Consider the following 21,283-nt stretch of genomic DNA (forward strand, 5'->3'; position numbering starts at 1 on the left):
AAATATTTTCCCACCAGAAATGTTTCTGGACGTAGCCAACAGCCATAGGTAGCAGATGGGTCAGATCCATGACTCATCGCAGTTAATGACCAGCTCTGCCAGATATTACAATGGCAGTTATGTACGTTGAGTAGGTAAACACATAACCTTCTGCTCTTCTAGGAGCACCTAAGTACTGCTTTTATTTTCTCTTTCTTCTCAACTGGCTTATTTGTAATGTTTCCTGGTTCTCGGCTGAAAGCAATTCCTCCCTTTTGTTGAAGGAGTCCAATTCTGAGCACCTGCATTAGTTACATAAACTCTTGTTGCAGGTGCCCAGGGATCTATAACTGGGCAGACAAGCTGAGAAAATTGATCTGCGCCCAGCTTTCTCCCTATCCTTCAAATGCTTCCACTTTGTGTTAGGATTATTAGAAGACAATAGAATCATAGAGACTCAAAGTGTCATGTAGTCTCACCCCCTGCAATGCAGGACAATAGTGTTGCTGGAATTCATTAAGGCTACCTTTTGTGCTTGTTTAAATGTTTCTGTTTCCCTGCTCCTGCTCAGGGGTATCTGTCTTAAGCATCTTTAGGGAAAATCATATTTAAAGGAAAGGAATCAAGGGTGCCCAATGGGTTGCCCTCCCATTAGATGTCAAGGAGATAAAAAACTATACAGTGGTACCTCGGGTTAAGTACTTAATTCGTTCTGGAGGTCCGTTCTTAACCTGAAACTGTTCTTAACCTGAGGTACCACTTTAGCTAATGGGGCCTCCTGCTGCCACCACCACAATTTCTATTCTCATCCTGAAGTAAAGTTCTTAACCCAAGGCACTATTTCTGGGTTAGTGGAGTCTGTAACCTGAAGCATATGTAACCCGAGGTACCACTGTACAACTTTTAGAAGACACCTGAAGGCAGTCCTGTTTTAATGTTTGATGTTTTACTATGTTTTTATATTGGTTGAAAGCCGCCCAGAGTGCCTTGTAATATTAATGATTATTAGGATTAATATTACAAGGCATTTCTTATAGCCAATGAAGTGTAAAAACAGGTTGATACTTTGCACTTTAAAAGAGGCAGGAGGCATATCAACCTTTTTCTGCTAGGAGCCCAAGAGAGAGAGCAATTCATTGCATCAGTTTTCACCACTCCCCCTGCTCTCAATAGATTTATGAATAACCACAGGTCCACTCAGTGCTTTTTTTCTAGAAAAGTAGGTTCCAGTACTCATCATGAAGTTGTTACAGTAAAGTGCCACACTTTTTAAGAACAACAAATAAGAGGTACCCTTGAGTTCCCCCTAGGGAAGCCCTGGGTCTACTAGTATTTACACAGTTCCTTGGCTCTAATGTAGTCCCATTGTTCCTACCAGGCACAGTGTGTCATGGAAACATAAAGTTGGGTATACAAACTAAACTGGCATTAAAAAAGAAAACAAAAAACTCCCAGGATCGGGACTTTCCGGCATAGGGGCTGGAGGCTGCCAAACATCTTTGAATTCTAAATCAGAGGTTAGAGACGTTGCTCAGTTCAGTAGGGAACACAGAGTACACTCCTTTGTAAACACTCTTAGCATTTTCCTGACTCGTTTTGATTCGTGTTCCAAATTATTTCCCCCCCTCCCTTCGATCTTGGTTGCAAATGCAAGTAGCTTTAGAAATGGTGTCGTGTTTGAGCTGCTGTGCCTGTTGATATTGCCCTAATATCCATCACTCCAGTTCTGTGATGGGGAAGGGGGGGATCCTTATAACCGTCAAGACTCTCAATGTGATAAACTGTTTTATGTGGCTGCAATGCAGTGAGTAACAGGACAAGACCAGAAGTGCCTTGGGAAACACAAATGGAAGCAATTTGAGCGAAAGCCGCTGCTGATACTTTGCACATCTCGCAAGCAAACTGATCACTCATCACGATCTGTGATTTATAGTCATTTTTTCTTGCAGGACCAGACTATTCACAAATGCAGTGATTAAACTCAGCCACCATCTGGCTGGATCTAATGCACACCTTTCTTTTTGCCTAGCCAAGTTTACTCTTTTGTGAGGAAGGGTGTGATGTACATTTAATTAATACATACATACTGTTGGGAATCTGAGGTGAGATACCCACATAGCAGAAGTCGTCTCCAGTTCCAGTAACCACACAGAGAGACAGCTTAAGGTCCAAAATGGTTTACTGCCACACAAGATCAGGCTTCGGTAATACAGTTCTGGATGCTGACACAGGCATACATCTTGTTGGCTTTGCAGATACAGATATATACAGGTAGAAAGTATTTCTGTTGCTCCAGCGATTCAAGATGTAACCCGGCCTCTGATTCACGGACAGACTCATTGACTAAGGGGTCATTGCCACAGCAACTGGCTTGGCTGAATTTGCACCTGTTGGCTTATCTCATACATGGGGTGATTTGTGCCCAAGGAGAAATGAACCCCTTCATCCATGTCCAGTTCTTCCAACACATACATGCCACATGCTTGCTGGAATCTGTGCAGCACAGGTGGGCAAGCGAAATGTAGATCTGCAACAAAGAGAGTGTTCAGATGTAATGCTAAGCCATGGTTTAGTGTTACATGAATAAGGCGCAGGCTCGTGTGCTCCCCTCCCCTCTCATCTCCAGCATAGTGGCCCCGAAGAGAATCTGCTTTGTCTACAGAAGGCCCTAGCTTCAGCCTCCAGCATCTCCAGGCAGGGCTTGGAGCACCCCCTCCCTCCTGAAAGCCCAGGGGAGCCATTGCCAGTCACTGTAGACAGTACTGTGAGAGTTGGACCAATGGTCATGACTCTTTTTAAGGAAGCTTTCTATGTTCATAAGCAGAGATCAGAAGCTTGTTCTGATAATATCTCACTACTGTCAGCGTTTCGTTTATTCCTTTGTTTCTGAATTTTTCCTTCTTCTTCCAGCAGTAAAGCATACACTTTTTCTAGTAATCCTCTGGGTGGATTTAAATATCATCAAAGCATTTTCAAAGGCATCCGAGTTTCTATTAATCCTGGAATGCTTTTATATTAGTAGAAGGGAACAGATTGGACAATTGAACTAGCAGAACAATGATAGCCACAGCAGAAAGTAAAGGCGCTGTATTACCAACATGTAACTAAGAAAGAACACGTTTTGAAGGGCTGGGTGTAAATGCTTTAAGTAAATAAATAGATCAAAATTGCCATTGCATCCCTAGGACTAGGGATAGACAAATCTGTCAATTTCAGTTTCTGATTTCCCCCCAGTTCTTTGTATTAGATGGATCAACAATCTGATGGTGTGGACTGGCACTTCTCAAGTGGTCTGATGATGTGGGGAACCAACAATTCTCTGCCCCCTCAATGTGCCAGGGACCAGTACCGTATTTGGACCCTGAAGCATCCCACCCAACCTTGGCTGTGGTGGATTCACCAGGGTGTGGCAGCTGATGGCTAACAGACTGGTAGCAGTCTGTGGACCACCACTTAGAGTAGCTCTGAAGGGGACAATACTGAGCTTAGATGTACCAGCGGTCAGTAGAATGCAGCTTCCTACTTATAAAGTAACAATAGAGGCTTGTACAACCCTAGACTCAGGCACCATCAAAAAATGTGGCTGCAGTTCTTACTGGGTGACGGGGGTTAATGGGGATAAGAAAGTAGCAAACATTCTGCCTGATCATGGATGCTGCATCTGCCAGCATGGCTAGTCATGGAGCTGTGGACAGCAGAAGTTCTGTAGCTTTGGCTGGGTGGAAACCACAAATTCATCCTTGCTTCTCGGCCCCACCCTCATCAACAAAGCAGCTCAATTGTCTGCCAGAGTTGTGGGTTGGTGCAGTCTCTGTTGCTGATGCTTCTCCTGCACTCCTTAATATTTCCACTGAGATTGGCGGGTATTATATTGCTTGCTAGGTTACAATATTAACACAGCAAGCAATATAATATCCATAACATTGAGGAATGATTAAAGATTTTCCTCAGTGGATTTCGTTATTGCATTTAATCTCTGTAGCGATCACTCTGAGTAGGCTGGAATGAAGTCTGAGTGCGTGTTACTGCCTGTGGTCATATTTGTCTGTTATTACACCGCCCCCCCCCTCTCTCTTTATTAGCTCCTTCACCTCAAAATTTAGGTTGCAAGCTCCTTTCGGGAGCTTTCTTTCTTTCCTTCCTTTATGTTACTTCAGTAAAGCACCATGTGTGCTTGGCGGTATGATCTTATGATTGCTAACAATAATAAACAGCATAGCGTATGTGATAACCATGGCCAATGGTCAAGGATGATGGAAGTTGCAATACAAAACAGAGATTTCCAGGTTGGAGAGGACTAGCAGGGACAGCCCTATAGTTGGGCGGAGTGAGATGGAAACCCTAAGGTGGCAGATTTGGGGGCAACAGCAAGTGTTGGTAGGGTGCTGGAAGCCAGTTTGTCTGTGGCCCCCTAAGCTACCCTTTTGCTCTCAGGTGGAGGAGGCCCCATTACTAGTGTCAAAATAAGACTCAGCTGTCAAGCCAGTCAGCTTCTGTGTGGGAAATGGATGTGCCATCTTGCCCTTTGCCTCAGAAAGCCTGGTATATGATAATTTGCATTTTGACAGCAAATGCAACTGCTCATTCTGTTGCTGAGTTACGGCTTATGCAGATTCTCACTAATTTCCTACTTCCATTGTATTCCGCCCGCCCCCCCTATTTTCTTTGGTATGTTTCATTGGCTACATTCAAGCATACACCTCAAAATAATTGCTGAAACTTGCATGGGTTCATGCTGTTCTATGCTCCTTCTCTGTCTGTATTCAGCAATAGAAATGAGATCTGTATCACTGAGACCTCCATGAGATCAGCACAGTTAAGGGCAACACGGTGGTGTCCTCATTAGCCAGGTGTTTGACCTGCAAATTTGTGCTTCCTGACATTCTCTGGTGCAGTTCCAACCACTAATTGGGGAAATGGCAATTGTTATTTGGCCAGTGGGTCAAATAACAAGTCATTGCAGCTTATTCCCATTATGTGTGCTATCTGAGCCTGTGGGTGAAGGGTTTAGAAAACATTCAGCATCAAAATTTTAACATTGTGGAGGGCCCAACATCTGGAGGGCACCACGCTGGCTACCCCTGAGTTAAACTAATTCCTGCTCAGATTCCCTGCTGCATTAAAAGACAGAGATCCAAGAGGCATGGGGATATGAGGGGCTGGCTGATCTCAAGGTTGCTATGAATGCCTTGTGACATGGGCTTAAGGGGGAGAAATTCAGTTCTGGGAGGTATGAATTAGGGATAGATGGTTGAGTCTATTTCCAGTTCCTGTTTTGTGTATGTCCATTTTGTCCCACTTCCGCCTCAATCTGCAAATTGAATTTTTTTTAATCCACAGGTAAAATCCTATTAAGATACGTCTTTAAATACCGTTGTATCTCACTGCACCCATTTATCCTAAAATGCATATTTTAACACATTTTGATTTCTTCTTAATATTTATAGTTTCTTTCTTAATATTTATAATATTTATAGTTGAGAACTGTGTTGCAAAATTCAGCAGCATGCAAAATCCAAAGGATAATGGAATTCATGTGTTAATCTGGGAGGTGTGGATTGGGTCTCTTTGCACAGACATGGAGTTTCTCAAACATCCCTTGAGTGTAGAATTTATTGTACAAGCAGAGATTTAAATAGCTTCACCTACTTAGCTTAAAGAACAAGAGACAGGGAGGGGCTATGCTCACGTTCTGTTGACAGAGTGGGAAATACAGAAAAAGGACCTTACTATTTAGATTAAAGAAGGCAATGGGTAAAATGCCAATGGCTGCAAGCAGGTTATTAGCAAAGCTAGGTTCAGGAGAAAACCTTTGAATTCTTGTGGATGCAAATAAACTTTCTGGGTTCGATGCATGTGCTGTTCCTGTAAGCACCTGCCTTCTGCCTCTAGTTTGGATTGAACAGATTGATCTACGTGCACGGATAGGCTGAGGTGTATTGGGTTATTTTCTTTGTGTCCCGTATTCTGTTAGTTACCAATAATGCAAGCATTGTCGTTCTACAGCAGATCCTCCTCTCTAATCCTGCTACAAAGGAGGTTTGCAGCACCCTTTGCTTGTAACCTCAACGGCTCAAAAGGAACTTTTGGAAGGCACATGGTACCATAATGCATCTTTCCTCCAATATAAGGAAAGGGCGGTGGTAGCAATTGGTCGTGGTGCACATTTACACAATTTGTAGTCCCTGATCTCTGATAAGTACTGGTGGGTTCCTGAGCTACAGTTTCTGCTGCGAAGACTCGCTGCAGTGGCTAAGGGTACAGGCCACCTGCTTTTATTTTTTATTTACTTATTACATTTATATCCCACCTTTTTCTCCAAAAAGCTCCTGCCTACCCAGCCACCCCAGCTGGCAATTAATCCCCACAACAGCCCTATGAGGTAGGATAGCCTGAGATGCAGTAATTGGCCTAAGGTCACCCTGTGAACTTCATGGCCAAGTGGGGATTTGAACCCTGGTCTACTAGACCGTAGTCCACACCTCTAACCACTACACCAGACTGGCTCTACTGGGAGCATTTGGTTTCCCTCTCAGGAAGCCTCATTGTGTAAGCAGCTATGCACCGATGGGAGTAGGCAACTGACAAGATGAAAACGGAAAGAGCATCTGGTTTGCTCTCAACAATTAAATGGTAATTCACCGAGTTCCGAAAAATGCAACCAATACAGGCTTTCAGAAATGTTACCTTAAGACATGCAATTTAAAGAAATCACTCTCTGCAAATGCCTTCTCTGAGACTGCTCAGGTAGGCCCATTGATTTCAGAGTGGGCTTGGGAAGTGACCCTGATGCAATTTCCCTTCAATTGCTTAAGTAAGTAGCGTATTAACAAATTACATATACATTTCCAAAAACCTGATGGCTTTTAAAAGTAATTTATGTGTAATGCTAATTCATTTCACTCTGGGGGTCAGAAATGTGGTTTGAGCTGCTGAGTTATGTCTATTACTTCTTGGATAAAAGCAGCCTCCTGAGGTGAGCTTATATTTGTCAAAGTGTGTGCAGAATGTTTATGGAGTGTAATTATAAGCTGCAGCGGAAAACTGAAATCCAGGATGCGAGCACTCAGCAAGCCACCAGCCGTCGTTGTATATTGAATTCTTGACAGTGTAGATCAACAAAATGTCCATGTCCTCCATTAACATCATAGGGGACTGACATCTTTCAGCAGCTGAGATTTTGGAAAGCATGAATGGGAGCCGAGGAAGGATTGAGAATATAAAGGCATTGGTGTGGGTGGAGTTGCTTGATGGAAGGATACTAGGTGGCAAAACATTATCAAGAGTTTAGCCATTAAATGTGGTTAGGAAAAAGGTTTCTCTAGAAACTATCTTGGAAAACATCGTTTGTTTCTTTGTTTGTTTGTTTCCATCCCACTTACCAGCCACTCACTGTGAAATAAAATAACAATAATACTGAGAAATGAAGTAACAATAAAAACACTAGTAAAACAATTTCATATATAAGAACAATTTCAACTCCAATACAGATCAGGATAAAAGTATCCACTTAAAAGAGAGCTACAATTCTCAGAGTGGTTTAACAGTCAATCCCTCTTCCAGGAAGACTATTTCAGACATCATGCTTCCTGATCTCCCCAGTCATAGTTTTGAAGGATTAGAAATGCGGTTCAGGTTTTTGTGTTCTCATCACCCCGTCCCTCTTCTCATCTCACCCATTTTCCACCCCGGTTCCATGTGATCCTAGTTTTCTTGAATCTGATATATGGGATTGTCTCTGAACCATGGTTTGAAGTTGGCTTGCGAAACATGTTGTGGTTTTCTAAATTGACTGGTTCTAACTCTGATTATTGTGAACTCTGGTTATTATAGCCAGTCATAAAATGAAAGGGGAGATTCATGTGTAAGGAGAGAGCCTAGGAGCCAGCAACAAATTCTCTATCTTCAAACCATGATTTTTATATTAGGAAATAGTGACATTTAAATTAAACCTTTTATAGCCCTGAATAGGTCCAGAATATTTTCAGCTAATTTTAACCATGTCTGTACTGTCTATTTTTATTGCAGTAAACAGTAGAAAAACCACACTTGGTTTTCTTGCTGCTCAGCTGTGTGTTTAAAAACTTAAGCTAGCATGAATACCACTGGGGCAAAAATCTTTCACATTATAGCTGGGGGGAATGAAAAGAAGGGGATAGGGAACTGCTATTAGAGCTAAATGCCAGAAAATATGTGGGGGGTTTGGTGCATGCTGTTTTTGATCATATGTTCTATGTATAGCAATTCTGTGGGTTATGTTGTTCCGGGAGCATAAAGCATACTTCATATTTCAAAACTGACAAAGATGACTGGTTCTAGGGGAAGCCCATTAGTCATGCCTATGAGTGAAGTCCTAAAGGCACTTACTGGAGAGTAACGTCTACTGAACTCAGCAGGACTTGCTTCTGAGTAAGTACATTTGGAATCATGCTGTGCATATAAGCGTGTCTATTTTTCACATTACCATGATAGGGATAATTTTCTGAGCATTAATCTCCATTTCCTTTTCCCGTGCAGCGTGATGATAGCTTATTGTAAATATATTAGTATATGTTTGTTGCATTTTTGTAAGGTAAAGCATGGCTTTCTGAGTCAACGTAACTTCTTGGTTCCATCAGTTGTTTCATTCAGAATCTGCATTGTTGGTGCGGCTCACTTGCTCGCATGTGGCATTCTGAACTTACTGCTTGCCCTACAGGCTGAATTCCACCCAAATCTATACGAAGGAAGGAAAATAATTTGACAGTTTAATTTAGAATAAGGGGAAATTACCAGAGCTGTTAATGCCCAAGCAGAATCTGAACAAAGATTTGAAGCTAAGTATCTCATTTAATACACACACAGAGTGAAAAATACACAAAAATGTACTGCCCCACATGACTGTGCATCAAAGAAAAGCTTCAGCAATTCCCTTGACACAGAGTGGTTCATTACAAGTTGAGTAAACTGAAAACCTCTTTACCAGGAGTATTTGGTGTACTCTGGGGTGGACCACAAGGATTGGAGTAAATGAACTTCGGATTCAGTAGTAGATAGGTAGCCGTGTTGGTCTGCCATAGTCAAAATAAAAAAATTCCTTCCAGTAGCACCTTAAAGACCAACTAAGTTAGTTCTTGGTATGAGCTTTCGTGTGTATGCACACTTCTTCAGATCAGGTATCTGAAGAAGTGTGCATGCACACGAAAGCTCATACCAAGAACTAACTTAGTTGGTCTTTAAGGTGCTACTGGAAGGAATTTTTTTATTTGAACTTCGGATTGTTTTCTTTCAGGGCCTTTGGCCATGATAGGAGGAGGAAGGAAGCTGGGGGTGGAAGGAAAGCCCCAACCAGTCAGTCATTCCGGGATGCCTGTGGACAACATGTGCGGTTTTGTGGCTGACATTCTCTGCAGAGTCTTTTGGTTCAATGCATATGCCAGTTAGGCGATGGCAAGCCTGAGGTCCACTTCACATAGTCATTGTGCTTGCTGTGGATTCCCCTGTGCTTCATTCAGTAAGGTTACCAGACGTCCCCATTTCCCGGCGGCAGTGCCCAGATTTACAAATCAGTCCCCTGACAAAATCCCATCATTCCGACTCATTTCAATGAAGTGTCCCCAGATTCACTGAGAAAAACCTGGTAAGCTTATCATACAGCAATCATGTGAACAATGGATGCACAGCCTTAAAACACCTATCTGTGCATGGCGGGCAGCCTTGATTGGAGCATGGCCTCCACCCTGTGCACGTCAGTTTGAAAGAACTTGTGCTCATTGCTCACATTTTTAAGTGTTTGCTTTGTAAAATATGAAGCACCCCTGTTTCTGCCCTTGCTCTGTCAACTGTACTGGATGTTTTCATGCATGAAGCTTAAAGGCGACTCATGTTTCAGTCAGTTAGGAATGCAAATGTGAACCCAGCCCTAGCCAGGATAGCCACTTTTCTCTGCAGATACCTATCCTCTAGTTTATGCTCTGTGCTGGCAATAATCAAACATGTGCATAAAGATCAAGAGTTGTTCAAAGTCAGCTGAAGCCTCTCTTATGATACCCAGATTCATCCCAGTGGAATGAAAGGCTTTACACAGATTACAAGGAGTTGCTGTAGCACATTCAAGGCCAAATATCCTGTGCTTCTTGCCCTTGGGAAATGCTTGGTAGTGTTTGTATCAGCTATATTTCTTCTGCTGTTTGTGCCCATCTTGAAGAGTGAGTGCATACTGTATCCAAAACAGAACACTGAGCATGCCTTATATCACTGAATATTTACAGTGTCCCTACCTCCTCGCAGTCCTTCCTTCCTTATGCTGTGTGCAACCTGTGGGATAGGTTTTAACAGGCAGGAGAGGATATATTCATGGCAATTTATCCCTCCAGGTGCCCACATGTGTGGGTTGAACTGAGTTTCAAAAACATAGCAATCAGGCTGTAAAACCTTGTTTTGAGCAAGTTCAGCTGTGAAGTAAGCTGGCTCCCTTTTCTTACCCCTCTTAATCAAGCAACAAACTGGAAAGTAAGCATAAAATATGATTTAAGTGCATATAATCATGTATTGGTTCACAGCAATGTTAGCCATAAAAACTATGCAGACAAAACACTTTATATACAGTGGTACCACTGGTTGCAAACGGGATCCATTCCGGAGGCCCGTTCGCAACATGAAAAGAAGGCAACCCGCAGCGGCATGTCTGTGCACACGCGGGTTGTGATTCGCCGCTTCTGCACATGCGCGTAACATCATTTTGCGCGTCTGCGAGCTGCAAAACCCAGAAATAACCCTTTCCAGTACTTCCAGGTCGCCACAGGACGTAACCCGAAAGAACATAACATGAAGCGGATGTAACATGAGGTATGACTATACTGTAAATATAACCAGCTTCAGGCATGTACCCAAAACTGGAGCAAGTGGAGGAAATGTTTACCTCCATGATTGCTCAAAGGAAGAGAGAGAGAGAGAGAGAGAGAAGAACAGGAAGTATTGTATGCTCCTCCCTTTCCAGGAGAGGAGGGGAAATGACATCACATGGAACCCTCTCTACCAGTTGTATTTGTATGGTCTGAGTATTTGCCTATCAGCAGTACAGCTCTGTGGACTTTGCCCCTTCTCTTGCTATCTACCAAGAACATTTGTTAAGTTTGGCTGCTCATCACCCACACAGCCTTCCTCAGGTCCTGCCCATTTTGCCTGCAGGGTGCAACGTGGATCGTTGCAAGTTTCACTTTCAACTTATGTCACCAGCCAAGTCAACCTGTTTTGCTCTCTCTCCCCCCCCCCCCCTCGGTAGCTGTTGGCCCCCTCACACACATATCCCTATTCCACTTGCATTCTAAAGACGTTTCCTTTGCTGGGAACAAACTGTTCTTCAAGGCTTCTTTCTCATCTTCTTGGAATCAAGGGCTCTGAATGGGGGCACCATGGGGGAACCTCTTGTGGTGAGAGTGAGTCACAATTCAAACAAAACATGCTGCCTTTTTCACGGGTGTGAGCAGTGTTTCCAAATCAGAACTAAACCATCTTCAAGTGTGACAAAGCATGTTGGAGGCGTGCGGCCCTGGGTGCCGTCCCCAAGCTTGCCCCATTGATGTTCCCACTCGCAGGGATATATCTGTCTGCATTTTGATAAGCGTGCATCCATGTCCCCTTCAGCTCTCCCCCCCCCCCACTTCATTCCAAAACAGAGAAGACACTCACACACATGCCTTGGGTCCGGAAAGATCATGCCTTATTGGAAAGGGGCTGGGGGGAGTGGAGGGGGGAGGGAATACAGGCACCCAAAGTTTAGGAGGCGGTGGCGGTGGCTGCTGGTCTTCCAAACAGCAGGCTACTCCGAATCTCCGGCTACCTGCATCCACGTGCCCCACATGCATGTGGGGCGCCTGCCACCCCAACACAAAAAAATGAGAAAGAGGGAGAGGGAGGGAAAAAGGCAGAGGCGCTGCTGCTGCCACCTCCTCCTCTGGGATCTGCCACATGCTGCCCAGGTGAGTCACAGGATTGGGGGCAGCAGGAAGTGCCACGTTGCTGGTGTGAACAGATTGGGGGGTTCTGGGGGGGCGGTAGGAGAAGTAGGAGAGTTTGGAGGAGCACAGAAAAAAGCCCAGAGAAAAGATGGAGAATGGAGATAATTCAGTGCCCCTGAATGCCATTCTGCTCTCTGCCCCCAACACTCTGATGCAGTGCACCCCACCCCCACCCCGAGCTGCTGGTTCAGTATTTACATCATGCGGTTTGCAGATTCCTTGGGCAGGAGGTCGGCTGCAGAGCTTGCGTGGCCACCACAGGCTCTCATCCCTACTGCGTGGGGGGCAAAGGTGTGCGAGGGGCAGTGGCGGGGGCAAGGGGGGAAGCCGGCTCACAATCCCAAGTCTATGCCAAGCCCATCTCCTCCAAAACGCTCCCGGGCGACTCGTCCTCCTCCTGCAAGAGGTCCACCTGCTCAATGGCTTTGAGGACGCTTTTCTTGGAGGTCTCCTGAACCTCTCCCCCCATCAGGAACTCGTCCAGGATGAAGTAGGCCTTATCGAAGTTGGAGATGATGTCCAGCTCACACACGCTGCCGGAGTATTTGTCCAGCAGCTCCACGTTTCGATGGATGAGCTCCAAAGTGATGAGTTCGTTGTCTTGACCACAGAAATACAAGCTGGCCTACCTTTTATAGACCACCTTGAGGTCCCTCCACTCCAGGAAGCTGCATATCTTGGGCTTCCACTCCAGGACCACCTGCATGAGCTCTCTCACCATCTTCTTCTTGTCCTTGTCTGACGTGGCCAAGTACCACTTCTGAAGGCGCAGTTTGCCCTGGCGGCTGAAGAGCAGCATGAAGCACATAATGTCGGCGCCTGTCCGTGGCGGGCTGTTCCACGAGGCCCCTGCAGCCCCCCAGCTCCCCCTTCAGCTGTTGATGCTCAGTGTGACAAAGTTGAGATGGAGCAGGTGGGGATGATGCATGTGTCCCCAAATCTCGCACCTGCGTAGAACTTTTCAGTGCCCACAGGAGCAGCTGGTGGGGTGGGCCATTGAGTGGGCCTCCCGCCTGCTACGTGGCTGCCGTTTACCTGGATGATACAGGAGTGTGGCGACAGTGTGGAATCACAGGTGGGAAAGCCTCACCACCTTTCCCCTCCTGCTGAGCAATAGCTATGCTGCTGTCGGGAGGCTGACACAGGTGCAGAACCCCCCACTGGACACATGAGGAATGTATGTGCTGTAGAAAGAAAGGCAATATGGCTCTTGGGCCACATTGCAGCTCTTGTCAGAATCTTTCCATGACCTGGATATTTCCAAGAAAACAAAACCCCACCTGCTCCCCACTGCTTTTACAGGTTCTTTAACCCAATGTTTTTTCTCAGTTCCGATCTTCTGCAGCTAAGAATAAGCATTTCAAAATACTGTAACAGAATTGTTGGATTAGAGCAGCTTGTTCACAGCTTAGTGCCTTCTCTGCCCATATGTAATACCTGCTCTGCCCAAAATGAGTAATTTGAAACAATGTATGTGTTAGTAGCTTCCCTTTGACTTAGGCTAGATGCCCACACTTACATACCTAATTGCAATTCTTACATTATCTGTGGCATGTTAATATGTTGAGAATAAGAGACCCTTGAGGAAAGGTTTATGGGAAAGTCCGAATTTGGCTGCAAAATTTGTACGCAGTTCAGGTTTTCACAGGGTGCAGGTGGTCTCTGAAAGCAAAAATGATCTGGGTAGGGAATGCTACAACCACCTATAATTTGATTTTACATCTTTGGGTTGCGGTGAGAACAGAAAGTTCAGAATGTGCCTGCTGATATAATCACATCATGGCCAGGAGCTTGCTGTTATGGAAATTTTAATAAGGAAGAATGCAGAGAAATAAATTTGTAACAAGATGGCATTCTTATTTGGGGGAGAAGAAATGAAAATGAACGTGGCTGTGAAAGTACTGCTCTTGATGTGGAAAGGATTTGATTGATCACATGGATTTAAAATGGGATGAAGATGCCATCCAAGTGTGCTGTAGCTGTGAAAAAAAATGACTTCCATGCTAGGAAACGGATTGAGAATTTAAAAAGGCCAATGTTATAATGTCATTATGCAAATGTATGATGCAGCCCCACTTGGAGTGCTGTGTTCCGCAAGGGTCACCTTGCCTCAAACAGGATGTTGTAGAGCTGGAAAAGGTTCAGAAAGCGGCAACTCAAATGGTCAAGGGCTTATACCTTTCCAGTTTTTTGGGGGGTGGGGAATGAGTAAGAGAGGACATGATAGAGGTGTTCAAGATTATGTATGATGCGCAGAGAGGAGGTGGAGGGAACTTTCTGTTAGAATTCCTGCTCTATGATTGCAGTTATGGGATTTTTGTCTATCACATGACGGCAGCGGCGTAGCGTGAGTTGTCAGCACCCGGGGCAACGCAAGTAATTTGCGCCCCCTAACCCGGGGCAAGGCAAGTAATTTGCGCCCCCCGCTGCTGCCCAAACGACGCCGCTTGCCCGGAGGAGGAGGGGGGCAGAGAGGCGAGGAAAATGCAACTGCCCAGCAGCTGCAGCAGCACCAGCGGAGGCGGGGCTGTGAAGAGGGGCTGCCTGGCGCGTCCTCCGCGGCCAGCGCTGAGAGCCGCTGCCTGCCGGGCGCCTTCAGCCCGGACGCGCGCACAGCTCGGCGGTTCCGCGAGACATGCGGCTCCGCTACAGCCTGCGCCTGAGGCTCTTTGGTGACTCCGGAGGCAGCGAGCGCGCCCCTCCCAGATGTTGCGCCCGGTGCGGCTGGCACCCCTGGCACCCCCCACGCTACGCCACTGCATGACGGTGTATGTTTTGACTCCACAAAGTGGGAAGTGGCAGAGTCAGGATGTTTATGTTACTGTGTTCTGTGAAGTGGGACTATTGTCCTGAGAGCCAGTGTGGTGTAGTGGTTAAGAGCGGTAGTCACGTAATCTGGGTAACCGGGTTCGCGTCTCCGCTCCTCCACATGCAGCTGCTGGGTGACCTTGGGCCAGTCACACTTCTGTGAAGTCTCTCAGCCCCACTCACCTCACAGAGTGTTTGTTGTGGGGGAGGAAGGGAAAGGAGAATGTTAGCCGCTTTGAGACTCCTTAAAGGGAGTGAAAGGCGGGATATCAAATCCAAACTCTTCTTCTTCTCTTCTTTGTTCTTTCTCTTTGCTGTCTGATGCTAGAGAGAGAGGGAGCCATGTTGCAGTGCTTCGTGTGTGCTTATATGTAAACAAAGTAGATTAGCCAAAATGCTGAGTTGCTGAGGTCTGTCACGTGAACTGCGCATCCCTAAGTGTGCCAATGTCTGTTGGCATCGGTCACTGTGATGTTCGGGCTGAAGAAAGCTTTTGAAGCTCCTGAACGCTTGACCAGGAGGGAGAGAACATGCCAGTCGGGCATGTGTCTCTACTAGGGTCCTACTCAAGCTGAGCTCCTGACACTTTCCCCCTTTGAACATGATACCCAGGGCCACCCAAAGAACCTGAATGTTGGAAGATTGAGAATAGAAAAAGAAAAGTGCTTCTTCACCCAGCCTATATGGAATTTGCTTTCACAAGAGGTAGCAATGGCCACCAACTTGGAGGATGAAGCTGTCAGTTGCTATTAGCCATGATGGCTATGCTATACCTCCACAGTCAGAGTCAATATGCCTCTGGGTACCAGCTGATGGGGAGCACTAGTGGGGAGAGGGCTCTTGTGCTCAGATCCTACTTGTGGGCTTCCCACAGGCATCTGATTGGCCTCTGTGAGAGCTGGACAATGCTGGACAAGGTAAGCATTCTGCATTCTGATGCAGCAGAGTTCTTTGTATGTTCTTTGCCTATTTTTCTGGATTTTTTAAAAAATAAAACAAAAGAAAAGTGCTAATATGTTATAATGTCATTAGTATCTCGCCAGTCCCCTTTCTCTTTTTGTTCTCTCCATAGTAATAATTATCTTTGAGAGTAGCCAAATAGTAGATTATCATGGAGAGAACAAAAAACAAAAAAGGTGGCAGTTTGGTGAGATACCACATTATAATTTGGATTGAAATCCTAACACAAAGACTTAATAACCCCCCCACCCAATTCTATAATTCCCTACCCTCTCTCTCCCCCCCCCCGTCTGCAACATAATCGCAAAATTCAACCATTCAATGGAATGCTATTGTTTTAAAATATGAGATCAACATAAAAACATCATCTCTACGCACTTTGGTCATAAAGAATGAATGTTCACAAAATCTAAGCAGTGAGCTCATAGGTAGGTTTCACAATCCAGATAGCTGTAAATGTAACTGGCTCATTCAAGCAAGGAGAATGTAAAGGCTGGAAAAGACTCGCTGGGCAAAGAAACCCCATTCTAGTGATATACTGATGTTTCATTTTCAGAATATTTAATTTCAGCCTGCAATATGATCTACACAGGGACTTTTGTTTGTTGGTTTGGTTTTTCCACTTATTTCAGCAGGGCCATGTTTAGTGTAGACATTACAGATACCACTACAGGGCTTGAGATGAAGAGACAAATCCAGCTTTTTCTTTTAATTAATTAATTAATAATAATAATAATAATAATAATAATAATAATTTGTTATTTATACCCTGCCCATCTGGCTGAGTTTCCCCAGCCACTCTGGGCGGCTCCCAATCAAGTGTTCAAAACAATACAGCATTAAATATTAAAAACTTCCCTAAACAGGGCTGCCTTCAGATGTCTTTTAATAATAGGATAGCTGCTTATTTCCTTGACATCTGATGGGAGGGTGTTCCACAGGGCGGGTGCCACTACCAATAAGGCCCTCTGTCTGGTTCCCTGTAACCTCTCTTCTCACAGTGAGGGAACCCCCAGAAGGCCCTCGGCGCTGGATCTTAGTGTCCTGGCTGAATGATGGTTTAACAACACATGGTGGCCAATCTGAAATATTTGTGGGATCTCAAAATATACATTATTGTTTGGCAGCATGCTGCCCAGCTGCCACTGTATCATAAATAATAACATTAGTATTTATTTCAGGAAGTTTCAAATGTTTGATGTTTTACTATGTTTTTATATGTGTTGGAAGCTACTCATGTTGGCTGGGGCAACCTTAGCCAGATGGGTGGGGCATTATTATTATTATTATTATTATTATTATTATTATTATTATTATGCCCCTCCCCCTGCCGTTGACCTCATTGAAAAGCTTTGAACTGCTGACACACAGAAAGTCAACAGTCCGATTTTCAAAAGCGTCCAGGATGTTGCATAAACAGTAAAAATAATGAGATACCATGTGTTACTGTTAGTGCACAGGGTGATTTCCTGTCTTACAGCCCTATGGAAGTTGAGCACTGTTCTTTCCATTTTACAGATGGGTGACTGAGGCTTGGATATGAGCACAATAATAGGATACACAACAAATGAGTTGGATTGGGCTGGGATTTGGACTCCAGTCACCCAGTGTCATGTGTACTTCATCCATTTCAGTTATATTTTTCCAAGATTGCACAAGTTTTGTTTTTTAAATCTAGAGTGAGGAACAACTAGGCAAATTTTTCCCATAATAAATTAGCAATAAGCTGTTGTGTCAGCACCAGTTGGGAAGGTGATCTGCGGACAGTGATCCACAGACTCAAGGGCACGGAGTAGGTCAGCACTAATATAATAGAGATAATAAATGCATAGCTGCTCCCTCTAACCTCTCATTTTCCTTTTCATCTGTCAGGGCCAGGTCCAAATCTATAAAAACAGCAGCTTAACCTCTTTCAATAGGGAGCCTATTACATTTCCAGGATATCCCTTATGTGCAAAGTGGCTATAACATTCTGAGTGATTTTCCACTTTGGAGCAGCATTCAGAAACTGTTTGTTTATATTGGAGATTCGGTACAAGCAAGGCAGTGGGAACATCCACTGGGTTTCTGGACTGGAGGGCTTATTCATCTGAAATCTGTCATTCTATTTTTCATTTTTTAAAGGTCAAAACAAGAGAGAGAGAGACTTTTCTTTTAAAATCAGCCTCTAAATGAGCCTACAAAAAGTGCTCATACATCTTAGCTATTCAGCCTGCCAACACAAACCAGTATAAGTCATCAATAACTTGAGAGGTAGGGAAAGGAGGCAATGGGAGGAAGATTCAACCTTCTCCCAGTTTACAAAAAAACATACACAATTTCCTGCTCATCCACTTGGAAGCAATCCATACTCTACTCACCACAGATGAGTGACTATCTTTGCAAGCTAGCCACAGGGCCAAGCTAAAGGTGGCTGGTGCCCAAGATAATAATAGCTTCAGGGCATCACACTAGGCCAAGAATTAGGGACCTGAAGCCTGCTGGCAGTTACTGGACTGCAACACCCATCATCTCTGCTGGTTGGTGCTGATAGAGTCCAACTACACCCCTTGATTAGCTGTTGCACGCTTCTTTATTTCCCACCTTTCTTCCATCATGGAACTCATAGAAGCATATAATTGTAGGGTTGGAAGGGACTTCAAGAGTCATCTAGCCCAGCCTCCCGCTTCTTTCTTCTTTGGTGATCACTCGTAGCCAAGTAAGATGGTCTTCCATGAACATGGTCTTAATGGTGAGTCCATAAGTGACTGTGGAGGCCAATTCTGGATCCATACTTTCACAGTGGGGACATAGGTTTCCGGGTGGGAGTTGTTCATGGTGAGGGCTTGCCAAGTGTGCCTTCCCCTTAGCTTGTTTCTCCTTTTCGCCCTGAGTTTGTGCTCTTCAAAGTCCATGACACCTTTGGTAAAGGCTGTTCTCCAATTGGAGCACTCACAGGCCATTGTTTCCCAATTGTCAGTGTTTATACTACATTTTTAAAGTTTTTCCTTGAGAGAGTCTTTGAACCTCTTTTGTTGACCACCAGCATTACACTTGCCATTTTTAAGTTTGCAATAGCGTTGTTGTTTTGGAAGACGATAATCAGGCACCCGAACAACATGACCAACGAAGCTGTTGTTGAAGAATCATTGCTTCAACACTGGTAATTTTTGCTTCTTCCAGTACACTGGCATTAGTTCGCCTGTCTTCCTAAGTGATATGTAACATTTTTCGGAGACACAGTTGATGGAATCTTTCACGGAGTTGGAGATGGCGTTTATAAGTGGTCCATGTTTCACAAGCGTACAGTAAGGTTGGTAGTACAATAGCTTTCTAAATGAGCACTTTGGTTTCCCCACAAATGTCCCGGTCCTTGAACACTCTGCACTTCAATTGGGAGAAAGCTGTAATTGCATAGCTCAGGTGATGCTGCATTTTGGCATCAATGTCGGCCCATGTGGAAAGATAACTGCCCAGGTAGGAGAAGTGATCAACACTTTCCAACATACACCATTAAGTTGGATTTGTGGTGCTGCAGAGGGGTTGTTTTCTGCTTGTTGGTGCAGCACTTTTCTTTTTTCTTTTTGTTATCTTCCACCTGTTCTGCCATTGAGGACTTCTTGGATCATTCTTTGTCTAGCTTCTCCCCCTTGACCTTGCCACCTTGGGTGACCCTACTGGGAGTACGAGACTCCCAACGGCTTTGCTCACAAGGATCATAGGAACATGCAAGCCCACTCATCACAGCAAGGTGATGATCCAGTGAGTGAGCCAACCTCCCACTACCACAGACTCAAAAGGTGTTGGTAATGTCCCCTCGGGTGTTACAGAAAGGGGTTGAGCTAGTTCAGTGATGGCCAAACTTGGCCCTCCAGCTGTTTTGGGACTACAACTCCCATCATCCCTAGCTGACAGGACCAGTAGTCAGGGTGATGAGACTTGTAGTCCTAAAACAGCTGGAGAGTGAAGTTTGACGATCACTGAGCTAGTTCACCCTTCCCCAACCTTGGGACCTTCCAAATGTTTTGGCCTACAACTCCCAGCCAGCATGATTAGGAATGATGGGAGTTGTAGTCCAAAGCCTCTAGAGGGCACCAGGTTGAGGAAGCCTGCTATAACCTGTTAGCGGTGTTCCAGTACGGGTGGAGTTTCCCGCTATATCCCTTTAGATGTAAGAGAGGTATGGCAACTGTTATTAAGGCCTGCAGGCCCATGATAGATCAAGCAACAGAGTGAGAGGCGAAGACTTCCAACATATGCATTTGAGTTCCATGGGTTGTGCTGGAGAGAGTCATCTTGTCCTTTCTGACCTTGAGTGTGCGTGCATTCATTCATTCATTCATGAAGATAAAAGGTGTTTATCTTTCATTATGGTACACGCCGAAGTAGTACTATTGCAGGAAAGGCACCAAGCAGATTATGTATGCCTTTCTTTGTGCAGCCCATTGTGGTTGGCAACAGTCTGTGCTGCTTAAATTCTAATTTGTTTTGTGCTACAGCTGAAAGGAGCTGATTATTTTTAGAGGAAAATGTGCCATTCTTTCAGATACCATAGGCTGGCAGAGCCAGTTAAGTATAGTAGCGGGCGTGATGGTGTAGGGAGGGGGAGAGGCATTAATTATTGCGAGGAGGAGGAGAACGGGTACAATTATAGGGAAGAACAAAATAGACTTGGTTATATGTGAAGCTCACTACTCGGCATCTGTTTGTCTGATAGCGGCAGCTGCGTAACGGAGCCCTGATTGCACGGTTTCAAGGGACTTCTTGAGTGCACAAACATATTGCTCAGTGGTAGAGACAGGCTTGCCATGCTCCTATCAGCTGGGACTTGGTGCCGTGAGCATTAAGTCTGCAGAATAATTGGCTGCTAGTTGTGCTTCGTTTGAGAAAAACACCGTGGCATGCAGTCAAAAAAAGGAAAGGCTGTCTGCGGTACTCTGCTCATCTTCAATGGTTTTCTCCTCTCCCACTCCCTTCCTCTCCAGTGCTGCGCACTATACCTTTAAAGCACATTCGAAGCACATTTCTCTCCCCTCCTCAAAGAATTATGGTCACTGTAGTTTGTTAAGGGATTCTGGGAGTTGCAGCTCTGTGAGGCATCAACTACGGTACCCAGAATTCTTTGAGGGGGGGAACGTGCTTCGAATGTGCTTTAAAGGTATAGTGCACACACAGCCCAAGCTTCCTCAGATGTATGGACAACTCTGTAAGGGAGAGGAAGTCTATGTGTGTTTATTCAAAGACATCCCACTGTTTTCACTGGGGATCTGCTGTAACCAACAAAGCCTCATACAGTGTTCATCAGCCTCTGGCAAATCTTTCCTTTCTTTTCCTCTGTTGACTCCCCAGTCTCAAATTTTAGTTTGTAAGCTCCTCTGCCGTGGACCTGCCCTTTTGTTTTTGAAAAGCTCCAAGCAGATTGATGGTGCTCTATGCATCATAATGAACAAGAGCAACAACATTTTTTTCATGGTTACTGAAAATTTGCCCGTAACATCCCCAGCTCGTGGGCTAATTATAAGCCAGAGCATCTGCTTTGTTGTACCTTTATCACCCAA

The 21,283-nt window shown here is 44.8% G+C and overlaps 1 protein-coding gene and 1 pseudogene across 3 annotated transcripts in view; one reads left to right on the plus strand and one right to left on the minus strand.

Moving 5' to 3' along the window:
- OSBPL5 (oxysterol binding protein like 5) overlaps positions 1 to 21,283 on the plus strand; it is a 127,961-nt gene that overhangs the window by 22,310 nt on the left and 84,368 nt on the right. The gene's annotated exons all lie outside the window — the stretch shown is intronic.
- Positions 12,147 to 12,847, minus strand: LOC310705009 (AP-1 complex subunit sigma-1A-like; annotated as a pseudogene). The gene has a single exon. The product of its transcript is annotated as an AP-1 complex subunit sigma-1A-like (transcript).

Source organism: Podarcis liolepis (genome assembly GCF_965112155.1).
Source record: "Podarcis liolepis genome assembly, chromosome: 1".
Taxonomy (NCBI): Eukaryota; Metazoa; Chordata; class Lepidosauria; order Squamata; family Lacertidae; genus Podarcis; species Podarcis liolepis.